The 15,848-nt window shown below is 41.0% G+C and overlaps 1 long non-coding RNA gene across 1 annotated transcript in view; it reads right to left on the bottom strand.

Moving 5' to 3' along the window:
* The window catches only part of LOC309538997, a 38,424-nt gene extending 35,508 nt beyond the window's left edge, over nucleotides 1–2,916 (bottom strand). The window contains exon 1 of the long non-coding RNA XR_014222590.1: nucleotides 2,824–2,916. This is a non-coding gene — a long non-coding RNA (uncharacterized lncRNA). The remainder of the gene's footprint in view (nucleotides 1–2,823) is intronic.
* Between the last annotated feature and the right edge of the window lie 12,932 nt (nucleotides 2,917–15,848).

The raw sequence follows: 15,848 nt of genomic DNA, 5'->3' as shown, positions 1-15,848 counted from the left end.
ATTGAATTTTCAAGTGGAGAAGAAAATTTTGTTCCTTGTAGTTATATCTAAGAATGATATGAGTGTCCAACAGCTCAATGGTTATTGCAATAAGTATCTCATAGCTAACTGTGTAGGTACTTTAGTTCAAAGTCTTCGTTTATCATTATAATGTCAATGGCTGAAGTCAATATTTCACATTCCAAGTAAGGCTTGGAATAATGTTATTGCACTCCTGGTCATTGTGGAACAAGAAAATACAGAATGAAGATACCATTATCACAAATACTTCTTCTCAAGAGTAGGACATATGCAGCTAGAAGCTTCCATTTTTCACTAAAGCACTGAATAAGAAATTGCCATTGCCACGAGGCACAGGACTTTGCCCATATATTATTTGACTGTATGGAAATTTCTGTTAGGTATAATGTCTTCTGTTAGCTATGATGTCTACTAGGTTGCTGGGAATGAATGTGTTACAGCAGGGCCATTTTGAACCACTAAACAAAGAACTGAAGATATACGCACGTCTAACTCTGCACCTGGAGCACAAACATCTCCACATGTGGTAGAGGAGAGATAAATGGCATTGGCCTTGGATGCTCGAAATAAGAATTGGAAGAGAAAGTGAACCCCATTTCTACTTTCTTTTCCTTGCCTCCAAACCAGCTCTCTTGCTGGTCTCAACCACATTGAGAACATATTCATTTGATTAAGCCACTTAATCCAGCATTCTGTTCCTTCAAGCTAGAGATAAACCAGCAGCCAAAGGATATATCCAAGTTCTCATTATAGTCCTCTAATTCATCTGCTGAAGCAAAATGGCATGCTGTCATTCTGCCTACTCTATGCTTTGATCAGCAATTGAAGGAATAAAAGGGCTCCTTACATCTACAATCCTTCAGGCCCAAGACAGGCAGTCCGTAACCCTCAGCCTACTTTCATGCAGCCCTTTCCCTAATTTGAAAAGCCCTCTGAAAGTGAAAAGTTCAGACTTCTGGCTAGAAGGATCTCTACCCTGCAAAGAGTGGAAAAGAAGAGAGAGATAAATGATGGGAACTGGTACAAAAAGAGAGAAAGTAGGTGCCCCCACTTACTTCTGGTTCTGGTGCTGCCAGATATTGATATTGTATAGTTTGAAGCAATTGGATGCATAAAAACTGAGTCCTTTTGGAATAAAAACATCACCAAGGTCCATAACTTTAATTCAAAAGTTTACTTGCAGAACAAAAGCATCAAAGATACATCCATACAATGCCTTGCACTGTCCAGCACAGGCCCAGCATCTTAGAAATAAAATACTTATAATCAGAGCTGACAAACATAACCCCCCCCCTCTCTCTCTGTCTCAGCTTTCATTGCCTGCATTCCAGCCCCTTTAACCTGGAGCTGTTTATCTGGAGAGCTTTATTTACATCCTTACTCCATGGAGTTTTGGGGAAAACAAAACTAGCCAAACAGACCTACAGTATAAGCAAAGGTCTCTCTATTTCTACAGCCTCCATTTCTCCTGGAAATGTTTTTGCTTCCTTCAGGAGAGTCTATCACATGTCTATTACTCCACAGAATATGAAAGAACAAAAGACTCTAACCACCACCTTTCCAAGTTGGCAAATTTGCAACTCAAGACCCTCATCACATGACCAAAGGTTACACTGAGTTGAGAGTAGAAAGCAATCAACAGTTCACCATTAAGTCATTTAGGAGCTTAAAGTCCCGTATTATGCTGCAATGGAATTTCCCCATATTAAACCATCATCAGTAAGCACACACATTTCCCATTGTTGTGTCAATTAAACCAATTAACAAGCCTAGTCAGGCACTGGCTGAGGGCTCACTGGATCAACCTGCCACTCATTCAATCACCTGTCCACCAGATACAGCTTCCATTTGCCATGGCAGCCACCTAGCCAAACACTTCCACTTCCCTGCTGTCTCACCTGTAGCCTAGTATCTGAGACAGTGTTGTGGGTCTTTTCCTCCCCTCAGGCATCCTGCATGAGGTGATCAGAAAAAATGTCTGCTATTTGCCACAACGTCTAGAAAGGACTTCTAAATACTTTTTAAAAAATTCTTTTTTTAAGAAATGAAGTTTTGAACATTTTTAAAACTGTCCACTGCAAACAGCAGGAGTGGCTCAAACTTTCCCAGAGACCAGGAGGCAGTGAAGAAGTCACTGGTGCTGCCACTGGAATTTTAAATGGTAGGAAGACAGGAGGAAGAGCATGTTGGCTGGGGAGGGAAGAGGAGGGTGGTGATGGGACTGAGACTGAGCAGGAGTCAACATTGCAGTGTTAACATTTCAGAACTTGAAAGCCACCTTAAGGCTCATCACTGTGGCAGTGCCGTGAGTTTCCACACTGATAACAACTCTGTAGAGCTAGGTAGGCCACCCAGTGATTTTCTGCAATGTCTCTGTGAAGTCTGATATTATGCAGTGTGTGAGCACACATTTCCTAGAGTGATTCAAAAAGAGAAGGGACCTCAAATCATTTTAGATTCATTAAAAAAAGGATGAAAACTAACAATGTCTTCTTGAACAATTAATAATTAAGCTGTTGTGTTGTCATTGCATCTTTAGGTTTTGACAAATAGTTTCTCTGACAATTAGTAGACCTGTAATATATATATATAGACGAGCTGCGCTTGATAAATATTGACTTTCATCAGCATAATTCAGAAGTTACCATTTCATTCAAAGAAACATAAGTATAGGGGATGAAATAGACAATTATCCCCAGAGCTCCTCATTAAAAATGCGCAAGTAGAGAAATATAGAGGAATGTTTAGCCACTGACATACTTTAACATTCAAAGCCTTTCAAAATCAAGATTGCTTGCTTACCGTCACTGTGGATGGCAGTATAGCAGCTGGTCATTCTGGAAACCCTTGGCCCTTTCCTCATTCTGCTCTAAGGTGCCATTCAGTATTATCAGATGTTCTCTGTAAAATGTTATGGAAAAGTCAAGAAAATATTCGGTAGCTGGGCACCTGTATCCTGGTTTTTCTCAAGCTTTGCATTTCCCCTGTCTGAAAAGCTTGAACCCAGGATCTACAGCTATGAATGTGGTGCCAGAATGGTGTCTAACCATTCATTAGAGTGTCTAAACATTCACCAGTCATCTGACTTCTGGGTTTTCTGTGTTCGGCTTCTGAAATGTTCAGCAGCAGAGACGTTCAAAAACCAAGGTTCCATTGTACTTGTGTAGATATTAATAGCCTACTATTATATAATTCTATATAAACTCCTTTCAAATGTTATCATACTTCATGCACAGGAGATTGGGGTAAACTGTAGATTAAACATTTCTTTGGCATGGGAAACGATTTAGTGATCCAGTGCTTGCTGGTCTGGATGCATCAGAAAGAAAAGTTATAACAAGTGTATCTATAACAACATTTTATACCATACTTGTAAAACAAAATGTGTTTTACTATTCCGCACATCTGTCTTCACTCCACTGTGATTATTTGCACCAGAAACTACCATTCTCTCATCCCTTGTTATTATTCCATCCTTAAAACTTCTCCTTTTCTTTCTTCAAGCATAACTCAAACAATATTTAATTTGCGAGCATAGCATCTCTCCAGAGAGCTCTTTTAATTATTTGCTTCTTCTGTTACTTTCTTCCCCACCCAAACACCCTTCAAGTTTAAGAATGAGTCATATTCAAATTTCAATTATGACAGGCAGAGTCTGTAGCAAGGCAGGGGAAGAAAGAAAGGAATCTCATCTGCATTTTAAAACAGAAGTAATTTCTATATTTGGAAGCAACATCAAAGTATTACTACTTCTCTCCCCAGGAACAAGGGATAAGACTCTCATTTGTTCGGAAGAATTTGCAATGTAATAAGCTGAACTATACTAGTAAGAAAAAGGGAGAGCTGCATAAAATGCTTTATAATCGTGATGTTCTTCTGTCAATCTTTTGTTTTAAAATTGTGCTACTCTCTTAGGGGGGGGGACTGCTTCTTTATTGTGAATACCACCCAGCATGAAAAATAAATGTTCATTCTGATACTATTTGATTTTGAACCACTACATTGAACCAGGAACGGACCAAGACATTTTGGCACCTGAGGTGAACCACAAAATAACATCCTCCCCACCAGGGAAGAAAGGGTGCATGAAGGCCTAAATTAGGAACAAAGGGGAAATAAAGGTCTGCATCAGGAACAAGGCAAGAGTGAAGAACTACATCGGGAACAAGGGGAAAATAAAGATCTTGTGAAGAGGTGTATGTAAATCCAAACTTACGTTATGGCTTATCTCTCTATATCATGCCATGAGTATAAAGAGACATTAGACATTAGACTAGCAATCTACATTGGGAACAATGGGTTGAGTGACGATTACATCAGGAACAAGGGGCGAAATTAATCAACCTTACCTAACAGATTCAGCGGGGCTCAAATGCTGTTGTGGGGGGGGGAAGGGGGCCCACTCTGAAGCATACAAAATGGGTGTAGCAACCAGGAGAGCCTAGAGGACAGCACCCCCAACTTCCTCTCTTGAAGGGGGAGGAGACCATTGGTGCCTCCTAATTCCCTAGAGGCTGCTGCAGAGGTGGTGTGACAAGGGCTGCCAAGGAAGGGAGCAGATCAGGTCTCCAAGGAGCACATCATAGCCATTGTAGCCACTCTGCTGGCAGCAGCAACAGTAGGGAATGCATTTCTTGGAAGCCAGATCAGCTGCCCTTGTGGATGCTGCTGCCTGATGTGATCACCTCACTTTGCCCCTTGCTAGAAGGAGCGGTGTGGTGTGAGCATCCCAAACTTTGACCCATCTGTCATTTATCACGTTTCTAAACGGGATGAATCAGATTACTGATTGGATAGCCCATAGAATTACAAGAGCACACCATAAACACAGAGGCTGAGTGCCAAAAGATAATTTGCCAGAAGGGAAAAAGTAGAAACCATTAGCATGTTTAGGGAGATCCTGATATTGCAGAAATCAGTTAAGAAGCTTGGGGAAAACACACCCCAAAAGCAGTTAAATGACAACCAAGCATACTTGGTAGTAATGGAATGATCAGGTATTTACTTTCAGCCTTTTTGTTTTGTTTTGTTTGTTTTTTTGACAAGCAACATCCCTGGAAATAGAAACACTATTATGCCATCACGTGTTCTCATTTTCCAGAGGTATCTTGGGTTTCAGCTCACAGCTTGGCAGCAGGCTGACAGAGGCAGCTGACCTATAGCTTGTCAAACTTATTAAAAAGAAGAAAAACCATCACCGCACACTGGCCTTGCCTTCTCATTATAATATTTGCCTCCCAAACACACACACACACACACACACACACACACACACAAAGAAAAACAGAATCACAAACGTAGGCATCTTTTTTTGTTTTTTTGTTTTTAAAAATATAAGAGGACGTTAAAAGTGGCTCATGAGTAAGGGTAATTAACTGAAGGGAAAAATATTTTGGAACAGGATCGGAGTGCTAAAGAGTTTATTTTTAATTAGTTTACCTCCAACTAAGAGACTGGGAGTGATCTGGTGCTGGGGTACAAACTAACTGAAGAATCTATGTGGGGCATTTGGATGGGAATTTACTTAGCTTCCATTTAAATTCTGGTAATTGTTTCTAAATTTGCATATATAAATATCAATTAGTACATGCAAATTTGTAGCTACTTTCTCAGTGGTACGGTTCCCTTTTTATGCTTAAAGGCCCAACCCAACTGAGAAAGGAAAAAGAGAAAACTCTTTGAGTGGAAATGAAATAGTCACCCAGTGACGTGTCATATGAGGCTGTTACATTGCAGTTGGTGGATCACAAATAGTGCAAGTCTGATATGGAAAATACCAGAATTCATACAAAGTAGCATATATTGGTGGGCCTGAAATAGTGCAGGTGTGATACAGAATATATCAATGCTAATCTAAATATATACTTTTGCTCCCAGGCGAATGCAGAGGAGCAAATGTAGGAAAGGGCAAGATGCATATATTGTATACAATGTACATTGTTTATCATAATAAATTTACTTTGCATCTCTTGGGTACCTCTAATAGATTTTGGTGGGAACAATCTTTATCTCCTGTTTAGCCAAAAGGAAGATCAGGCTATTTTTGTTATAGAAAATACCACAACACGGGGAAAATAAATTTGAAGCACTATTAATGAAATAGTCTTGAAATCGCTTCTAGGGGAATATGATTGGAGATAACAAAGCAAATGATATTCCCATCATCAAGGAAACCATTAAATTGCTTATTTTACTAAATAAAAAGCAAGCCATATATACACAAACATATACAGAACCATGGCATTAATAAGGCATTTGATTAACCAAGCTTCTTAGCGGAATCCCATTAATTTCACAATCTTTGTTTTATATGCCATTTAATTAAATTGTAATGTTGGGTGCAGGAATTATTTCCTAGGTCCATAAAGCACAAATAAATGATTAACCATTCATTTCCCTGAAGCAAAACAAAAAGAAAAGAAAAACCGTTTGACTTGTGTGCAAATTTTGAACAGCAGATTAAAGACCTATGTTTAACTTAGGCAAAGAAAGGAAGGAAGGAAGGAAGGAAGGAAGGAAGGAAGGAAGGAAGGAAGGAAGGAAGGAAGGTAAAGGATGCCTAGATGTTTAAGGCCAGTCAAAGGTGACTATGGGGTTGGAGCCAGCGTTTGTCCACAGACAGCTTTCCGGGTCATGTGGCCAGCATTACTAACCACTTCTGGTGCAACAGAACACTGTGATGGAAACCAGACCACACAAAAATGCCGTTTACCTTCCCGTCACAGCGGTGCATATTTATCTACTTGCACTGGTGTGCTTTTGAACTGCTAGGTTGGCAGGAGCTGGGACAGAGCAACAGGAACTCACCCCATCGTGGGGATTCAAACCGCCTACCTTCTGATCAGCAAGCCCAAGAGGCTTAGTGGTTTAGACCACAGCGCCACCCGCATTCCGCCGTAAGGAAATACTTACAGCAATGTGCGCAGAACAATAGTCATTAATAAGATAGGAGGGTGGAGGGAGTTCTGCTATTATAATCCCAGGACAGTGGTACCTCAGGTTACAGACTCCACTAACCCAGAAATAGTACCTCGGGTTAAGAACTTTGCTTCAGGATGAGAGCAGAAATCGCATGGTGGCGGCACAGTGGCATTGGGAGGCCCCATTAGCTAAAGTGGCACCTCAGGTTAAGAACGGACCTCCGGAACGAATTAAGTTCTTAACCCGAGGTACCACTGTAGTGTACCAACAACACGGCACACTGGAGCACAGGCCAGAAGAAAATCCTTATTGGAGTAACCATGAGGTGCAACTATTGTTGGGCTACACCATTTAGGCTGCTGTTGAGAGAAGCCGCTTGTTTAAATGCTCATGCCCATGTTAAAGCAAACCTCCTTGCACGTACCAAGTTGGTTATCATGGTGGGGACCGATTTTGTATCCTTCCCTCTGATAATCTAGATAACTTGTGAGCCTGTGGTTCACCACTGCTGGTTCTCAAAGTGACTTACTAAGGGCAGTCTCTGTGGCTCTAGGGCAGCGCTGGAGGTCAGAGCAGGAAGCTACCAGAATCTTAATTGGTAGCCTCCCAGAGGGTGGGGCTCCAAGGGCAGACCAAATTTAAAACTGGCTATGCTCTGGTCCGTAAGCGATGAGGATGGCGCTGTGGGTTAAACCACAGAGCCTAGGACTTGCCGATCAGAAGGTCGGTGGTTCGAATCCCCGTGATGGGGTGAGCGCCTGTTGTTCGGTCCCTGCTCCTGCCAACCTAGCAGTTCGAAAGCATATCAAAATGCAAGTAGATAAATAGGTACCACTCTGGCGGGAAGGTAAACGGTGTTTCCGTGCACTGCTCTGGTTCGTCAGAAGCGGCTTAGTCATGCTGGCCACATGACCCGGAAGCTGTATGCCGGCTCCCTCGGCCAATAAAGCGAGATGAGCGCCGCAACCCCAGAATTGGTCACGACTGGACCTAATGGTCAGGGGTCCCTTTAGCTTTACCTTATGCTCTGGTGCACTTCTGGGGTATATAAAGGTGGAAACCACTGATCCTCCAAGCAATAGTCTTCTCCCAAATCATACTCTCCTGTGGGTCAAGATTGGCTTAGAACCTGAAGGTTCCCCACCCTGCACTGGGTTGCTAATTTGGTGAGAGAAGTGCTGGGAAGAAGTCAATTAACTCATTCCTCCTGTGCACAATCTAAATCACCTCCCTAAAGTGATTTTTGAGTCCCCCAAGAGGGAGGGAATGAAGGTAGACATTTTTATCTTTTTTTCCATCTGGGGGTCATAATTTAGAAGGTCATTTAGGTTGGGGGAAAGGGTTACATATCCTTTGCCACACCACCACTATCCCTATCATAATACCATACCTGTGCCACTGTTTTCAATTTCAACAAAAGCAGTCAGAGAGAGAGAGAGAGAGAGAGAGAGAGAGAGAGAGAGAGATCCCAATCACTCATCTGCTGTGTCTCACAGACTTGTGCCACAGTCTTAACATTTAAATCTGAAAATAACTGGTTATGTTGTAAAGAATCCTTATGAAAACAACCGTATCCATTAAAAAAAATAGATGGATGGCATAGCATTATTGCAGCACTTGTAGGGAATTACTTTTCTGTTTCTAATTTACTTCAAGGGATTGTGAAATTTGCTTACTGGCCCCTGAACAATTACCCAGCTGAAGAGTTAGGTAATAGAAAACTATCTGCGGAAGTAAAGAGTTCTCATTCCCCAACCTGCTTTCCTTTCAAGAGCCTGGAGATGAGCAAACATTTATTTACTTATTAACTACCTTTCCACCCCTCACTTTAATACAATAGCCCTCCAAGTCAAGGCATGCTGACAGATAGGAATTTCCCCAAGGCCACCCAGTGAGCTTCAGAGCTGAGAGATTTCTTGCAGTCTAGGTTTCCAGGATCCAAACCCAAATATATTAGTTACAATTCTAAATTAAGAAGCGTCAACGATTTTGGTTTAAGAACACTTAGAGCACTTACAGATTTTTCATGGACCAAGAAGAGGGGTAAAGGGGTAAAAAATTTTTTACAGTCATACTCCAATTCTCTACAAATTCACCTGGTCTCAATCCTCTTCTACAAACTGTTTTCCGTTTAGTTTTGTTTTTGCCTTTGGCATGTGTACAGGTCATTTCTTGATAGCAATAACCACTCAAATAACTGAATTAGTCAGACATAGGTGAATGTGAGAAATGGTCACATTCGGGCTGGAATATAAATTCAGTGAAGGTAATGCCTTTCCCAAATGGTCATCTTCATCTGCTAATTAACCTTGAATTTCACTTTTGACAATATTTAGCGGTAACTCTAACTTGACTAAATGATCATGTGGAGAAAATGAGCATTATTTGTGTGAGCCAACTCTCAGAGGCCTTATTAGGAAAGCTTCATCAGTTAAAGCTAAAAAGAGACTTTTGCTGTTGAATGCTTATTCGGCTACATGTTTCTAGTTAGCTAAGAGGTGCAGTATCATACACAAAATTCACATTACTAGGTTACAGCCCATTATCCATTATGATGATACCTATCATATCTTCAATCAAGTTACTACGTAACAGAGTAATGTTATCAAAAGTATCTGTGTTTACTCAGTACATCTATGGTCATTCACTTTACGTGTATACTATTACTTACAGTCTCTAATTAAAAAGTACAGAATGGAATAGTTTAACTTGAAGATTCATTAATAAAACTCTGTTTGCTAAGTGGCTTAATAAACATATGCTGGGCACAGTTATATTCCCACCAGGAAATGTAAAATGCTCTTTAAAACAGTGAAATTACCATAATTGACAGAACACAGATGCTGTTTAATAATCTAGCCAATTGCATTCTCGATGGGAATGCTCATTAATTCTATTTTAAGACATAGTGTGATTCACCTGTATTTCAGATAATTAGTATTGAAAGCCAGGTAAGCAGAACAGTTAATGATGCAAAGTTTGATGACTTTGCTATAGCAGGAGCAATATTTAAAGTTTGACTACAATGATACTGTCTTCTTCTCTTCCAGGCAAAATGAATAGTTGCAAAACAAAGCATGTTTGCATTTCTCAAACAAACTGGACTCCAACTCTTCTTGTGACGAGAAAAGCAATTGATTGGATCTCAACCCACCCTCTCCATAGAACATTACAGTGGAATGTAGTGTGCATTTCATCTAATAAAATGTATGGTTTCTTTGTTGTTGAAGTTATTATGAATGAATGTTGTTGATTTCACTGTGGCCCAAAGGTCATAGTGAACAATTGATGTGTATGTGTGTGACACATACACACACTCCCCTGTGTGTGCATATACACACTAATTTACCATCAAGAATACAAGCAAGACATCAAAAACAAAAACACAAAAGAGAAAAAGCTATATACAAACAAAACAAAACAAGGATACCTCGTCTGACTTGTTTTTGTTGTTCATGTCTTTATAAACACACCAGCAAAATTAGCCATATTATGAATTTACAGTAATATCTCTTCTAAGTGGCTGCGCTAATTGTATCGCTACGTGATGTGTCAGTCTATTCAACACAGAAACTAACAATTCCACCATTATCCCCACGAAGGCTACCTTTTAAGAGATAATGAGGCAAATTTTTCACCACTCCCTCTCTCTGTGCTTTGTGTAAAAATAATCTATCTTGTTATAACAATGCTTTCAGCATAGCTTGAAACATCTAGCCTTGTCCCTTCACTCATGGGAAGACTGGCTTTCCTAATCAACCCCCCCCCCCCGATTTCCTGAAGAACTACTGCTGTAAAACACACTACTTAAATAATGAAATATTAGTATTAAGCAGCATAAACCTAGGCATGTCAATGCAGAGACAAATCCTTTTAAGTTCAGTTGGCCTTATTGTTAGGTGGATGGATCAGCCAATTTCCATTCCTTTTTAGTTTTCCTTGGGTTCAGCCATTCCCAGTGTGTTCTTCGTGATGCTTTATAAAGTCATGCTTCAATTTATACAGGTCCCCTCCCCTTCCCCAGGGGGTGGTGTTGCGGGAGGACCTCCAGGCCTCCCAGTAACTCGATTCTGGGTGGAGGGATACTGCCTGTGTCATTGGGCCACATCCCAACTTTGTAAGGTTAGGCATTGGGTAAGCCTTGTTTATGGGAGGGGAGGTTGTTGCCTCCACCTGCCCCACCTCATTAAGGGTATCCCATTAAAGCAGTATTTCTCAACCTGTGGGTCCCCAGATGCTGTTGGACTACAACTCCCATCATTCCTAGCCAGCATAACCAGTCGTCAGGGGTGATGGGAGTTGTAGTCCAACAGCATCTGGGGACCCACAGGTTGAGAACTACTGCTTTAAAGGAAACCAGGGAGCGTGGTTCCTGTCCGAAGCCTGGGCATGGGCTAGGGCCATGGCATGACCCCATCAGGGACCCTGGGGGTGCCCCAAATTGATGTATATCATAGGGCTCCCCCTACTGGTGGCTTACCCTTATGAGACTCCCTGCAGACAGGCAGGAGTCAGGATATAGCCCAGTTTCACTCAATGCCTAAGCCACACTGCTCACATCTGTAACCAAGAAAATTGTGGCCTATTTTATCCCATTAACCTAAACATTCATGTCTGTGTGTTTATTATCTAAGGGAACCGCAGGGGCCAGGGCCTCACCATGCAATGTTCTTCTACCAGGGACAAGTACCAGGTAATCGGGGAAAACTGGAGTTTATGCAAACAGGCTTTGAAAGTCTGCCAAAAGATTGCAGGTTGCTCTTTAGGTAACAAAGTCCCCTTGGGTGGAAGCAGTTGCATAGTTCTTTTGATCCTGGGGTACCTATTCCATTCAGGTCAATAGGATATTTATTATAATATATGTTAACCTGGACCATTCAAAGATGGTCAGCAGGCTGCAGCTATCAGTGTTGAGTGCCTCTGTGATTATTTGTTCCATACAGTTGACACACAAGGGAAAAGTCTCATGATCATTGCAAGGTTACATTGTTTATACTCCATTTCTCCACTCTCGCTGAGCAAGCAAATGTGATAAAGTTCCAAAGCTCTGGCATTTAAGGCTCAAGTAACTTCTTAAGTCCCAAGTCTCTTGTCAACAAATGATGGCATCAATCACACCGCTTGAAGAGCAGCATTTGGGTGGGGGTGCTTCTGAGAAAGTTCGCAACTCTTATTTACAACCCTTTACAGTCCCATTGAAATGTTGATGGATCTCAACCAAAAACTCTCTGCTACTGGCTGCTTAGTCCCTGTAGTCCAGGATGACGACTCAGGAACATAACATGCTGAGCAGTAACTTGATTTGTATTTGCTTTTATTATATACAGAGTACAGCACAGCTTTGTACAAGTTACTATACACACAGACTCAATTCAAACTCTACACACCAACCTCTGAACTCCAACACCAAACTACTGTGTCATGCTGCTGTGATAGGATTTTTGAGGTCTTGTGGAAGACACAAGATCTACCCACCCTGGAAGAATGGCAGATGAAGGTGATTGACTACATGGAATTGGCAGAAATGACTGACAGAATCCGAGACCAGGGAGAAGAGTCAGTGAAAGAAGACTGGAAGAAATTCAAATACTATTTACAGAAACATTGTAAAATTAATGAATCTTAGAAGGATGTTGGATAGAAACTAAACAGTTTCCAGCTGTAATGCTTTAAGAGATAAGGGGGGGGGAAGGTTTCACAAATGGGTAAAAGTTTAATGGTAAGGATTTGCTGAACTAACAAATCGAACTGGAATACAAAGAAGGGAGGTATGAGGAGGTCCGAGGAAATAAGTGTATGGAAGTTATGTTATTGAAAATTAATGTGTGTTTTTAACTGTTTTTTTTATTTTGTATGTTTATTTCTCTCTTTTTTTGTTATATTTTAAAAACTTTCAATAATTTTTTTTTAAAAAAAGGATTTTTGAGGTCTTAGATATATGGTAATGTTCATAACTGCACGTACATAGATCAGCACAGGAAGACCGACCTGAAGCCATTTTGATTCCTAAACTGAGCAAATGTTTTCTCTGCAAGGTCAAAGTGGGAAAGCCTCCCCATTGTCTTTTCCTTCACAAATCCTGTCTTAAGGGTATGTCTGTGTTTGAATAGGGTGTGAGTCTGTGACCTGGGCCCAGCAACTAAGTATTTATCATTATAAAAGATTGGCCAAGCTCCCCAGGCAATCCAATCAAGTAACCTGCCAGACAGGAGATGAACAAGGACAGGAGAAAAACAACATTCAAATTTCTGTTTAGACTGCCTTTTTTGTGATGTAGGTATGATGTTTCTGGGGGTGGTCTTGATCTACAGGGTGGCAATTTCAAAAGTCTTTATAAGGCCTTGCAAACCATTTTTCTGGGTCCCTCCTCTCTCCTGCGGGTGAGGGGAGCACCCTGTTGCAACAGATCAATAAAGGCCAAGCCTACAGGCTGCTGTTTTGCTCCAAGTTATTCTGGTTGGTGTCTTTATTTTTGTCCAAGGGAGCCCTCGGATTTTTCCGTTAACACTGCTTATAAGGGAAAACTTTTAGCCAATCACCACCTGTTGCTAGGCTTCCCTATCTCCAAGCAGACTTTCTCACTTACAGTTGCTTAACTTGGCTTCTTGCCAACTCACTAATTGTCCACTTCAAAGCTCCGACAAAAACGAGCAGCACAATGAAAGGGAAGCGCTGCCGCGGATGGATTTGAGCGGCTAAACCTCGCCCCCAAGCCTCCACCTGATTGGTTGGCTGCCGGGGGCGTGGCGCGGCAGCCGGGCAGGGGCCGAAATGCCCCCTGCCAATGCGGGAAATGGCTCCCACTCCCAGCTCCTCCCCTCTGTAAGGAGGAGAGGCTTTCTCACAAACCTCAACATGAAATTCCTCTGGTGAGCAGGAATCTTCCATTTCAGCTTGGAATTTTGGTTTACTTGAAATTTGGGAACACCTCTGCTAAGTATGCTTGGGGGGGGACCAAATCCTAAAAGAAATTATAGAATTAGAGTTGGAAGGGACCCCAAGGGTCATCTAGTCCAACCCCCTGCAATGCAAGAATCTCAGCTAAGGCATCCATGACAGAAGGCCATCCAACCTCTGCTTAAAAACCTCCAAGGAAGGAGAGTCCACAACCTCCCCAGGGAGACTGTTCCACTGTCAAACAGCTCAATGTCAGAAAGTTTTTCCACATGTTCAGTCCGAATCTCCTTTCTTGTAACTTTATGCCATTGGTTTGAGTCCTACCATCCAGAACAGGAGAAAACAAGCTTGTTCCTTCTTCCATGCGACAGCCCTTAAGATATTTGAAGATGATTTATTGCCTTTTTGAAAGGCTGCAGGGAGTCAATAGAACAAGCCAAAGTCACTGGGGTAAAATAGAGGGTTCCTCCAGATGTCATTTTCATTGCAAATTCATGATTATGCGTGTTCACAATGGTATTGGGGCAGTTACACCTGATATTGCTTTTAGCACAAATGAAAACATTTCCAATCAGTGCATGTCCCATAACTTCTAGAACAGCCCAGGGACTCTCTGAAAAAAATTCTCCGTATTATAATATTTCCATTCATGCCTGCTTACATTCTTTTTCATCTCAGTCTTTGATACTGAGATGCCCACACTTTTACCATGTGAGCTACTGGAGATTAAGGTATTGGAAAGGTAACCTATATTTTTACTCTTTCCATGAATATGATAATCAATGCCATTTCCTCAAAAGTGAGAGACTGGTGGGAAGTGGTGGGTGGGGGCTTGCATAAATAACAGCAGATAAGGATACTTTAGTAGCTGGAAGCAGTGGGGGTGCAAGAAGGAACTGCCAAATGGCTATTTTGGAAAGGCAGGATTGTGTTTTTGTCAAATATAAATTGCCACTCCCAATAAAAGGCCTGCTGATATACATATATCCTTAGAGCTACAAGAGGCACAAAAAAAAATGGTAAATTTTTTTTAGCACATGCAGCTTGGGCGTTTATCATGGTAGAAGTCTGAACAATTGGAGGAGAGAGATCAAAAGCAGGCTGCTATATGAAAATGTTTTCTTTTATAAGTTAACTTAATGCAGCATAGAAAAGGAAGTTGAGGATGTTATAAAATGACAGCTAAAAATAAAAAAAAATGTAGTGGAAATACTCCATTAAAATTTTTGATACACAACCTGAATTGTTCAGTCGTATATTAATCTTTGCTATTATTCTTATTAATTCAGTTTATTAGTTGCTTGCTGCATAAGGCATTCCAAGTGATATACAAATTTTAAAAGCATAAAGCATAACACAAAATGGGGGGGGAGGAACAATGCAGTAACCCATAAACCTAAAGAAATACACGATAAAACAGCAGCAAAAATAAAACCAAACCATTGGAGTATAGGAGAGTTGTTGCTTTTGCAACCAGGACAAATTCAAGGCAGCTTCATCTATTAGTTGTTCCACGGTGACATGCTTCTCTTCCATATAAAAAAATCTTTGATCCTAGTGTAACCCATTGTGGCCAACTGAGATATTTGAGCAGTCAAATTCACATGGTTTTCCTCACTTTGACAAAGAGGTTTGGGATTTAACTGAGCAGCACAGATATAATCCACAGGCATTTCCCTCCCCACAAGCAAACTTATTTCCATATGGAAAAAAAATAATGAATGAAACATTTCATTGGATTTAAACTCCACAGTAGGAAGCAGGTAAAGTGTGTATAAGGTACCTCTAGCAATGGGTAGCAACCTCTATTCACAAAAAGTCAAGAAACAATGATGGGGGGGGGGATCTATGAGACACTTGTCAGGACAGTAGCAATTTTGTATCAATGAAAATTTAAGAAACATATATTTCATACCCATTTATGTATCCATTTACAATTTAATCCAATGAAGCCCTTTGTGTAAGTGACCCCATAAAGCATCACTTCCCTGTGCCCATCTTTTTTGGGA

This window comes from Podarcis vaucheri (assembly GCF_965113315.1).
Source record: "Podarcis vaucheri genome assembly, chromosome: 8".
Lineage (NCBI taxonomy): Eukaryota > Metazoa > Chordata > Lepidosauria > Squamata > Lacertidae > Podarcis > Podarcis vaucheri.
The sequence above is the reverse complement of the archived record's forward strand: the minus strand, read 5'-3'. Positions and strand labels throughout refer to the sequence as shown.